Below are 1141 nucleotides of genomic sequence, written 5' to 3'. Positions count from 1 at the left end.
TAAGACCCTGGCCTTCAGTTAGCTTCGCCTGGCGTGTCCCACCTCACGTGTTCACACGGGCGCACAGCAAGAGCCTGCAGCCCCTGCAGTCCCCAGCAGCTGTACCTAACCCTTCGCTTTGCCATAGTGGGTTTGCTGGCTAGGTGGGAAGCACGGGGCCTAATTTCTAAATATTTTAATTCATTATGCCCTATTCAAGTAATTACAGATGTAGAAAGGGAATGAATTTGTCTGGACCTGCAATATTTTCCAAACGTAATAACCCAGAATACTAACCTTGTGGTCAGAACTTCGTTTTTTGAGCTTTTTAATTCATTGTTCAGTGTCAGTGTGGGACAAACCCACATCTGTCAGAGTAAGTGCCTGGAGTTGGTTGACCCAGACTGTCTATTCCAAAGCACTAATTAACAGTCTTTACGCTCTAGCCTGGCTTCGTACCACTCGCGATTTCCTCCTCCTACGTGCCATTCAGCACTTGCAGTAGCACACTGGACCCCTACACTGAATGTAAAGCTGCTTCTGTGGTTGCAAGAAGTCTACAGGAGTTCAAGGGGAGACTGGCCAAATACTGGCAGGAGAGATATTGGCAGGAATAACAACGAGATGGGGTCATGGTACCCTCAGCCCAAGGCTGTTGGAAGTATCATAGCTGGCAGCCTTGTTCTTACTTTTCCTGGCCATCGTCTTACGGTCACAGCTGGAGAAAGCACACTGAGCAGGACAGGCTGTTGGGTCTGACATAACATGGCTGGTTGCTCATGTGCTCCTGTGCTTCCATGAGGTTCTTCCAGAAAACCTGGAGCCTCCCTTAGTGTCAGTAGTGTCAAAGTTGCTCTGCTTTTCTAAAATCCAGTTGGAAATGCCACTTGAGTGAGTAATTGCCTTTTTGTTGCAGCACTTTTTAGAGTCATTCACGCCACCTTCATCGCCAGGAAGCATTTGTGCAGCAGAGGGTTATTTGGAAATGGGCTAGCCTGCCCAGCGGAAGAGTTATGTTGTGTAACTGCATTAAATCCCTGCCCTATTTTCTATGTATCCGTGAGCTTATGGACACATTTCAAAGCTTTTGTTTGAACGTGAGGGATCTCTCATAGCTGGAGCTCTGAATTAACTTTCTTCCTTTGCAGTGCTTTTGACCATG

The sequence above is a fragment of the Falco punctatus genome (assembly GCF_963210335.1).
Source record: "Falco punctatus genome assembly, chromosome: 3".
Lineage (NCBI taxonomy): Eukaryota > Metazoa > Chordata > Aves > Falconiformes > Falconidae > Falco > Falco punctatus.
This window is presented reverse-complemented; position numbering follows the sequence as displayed.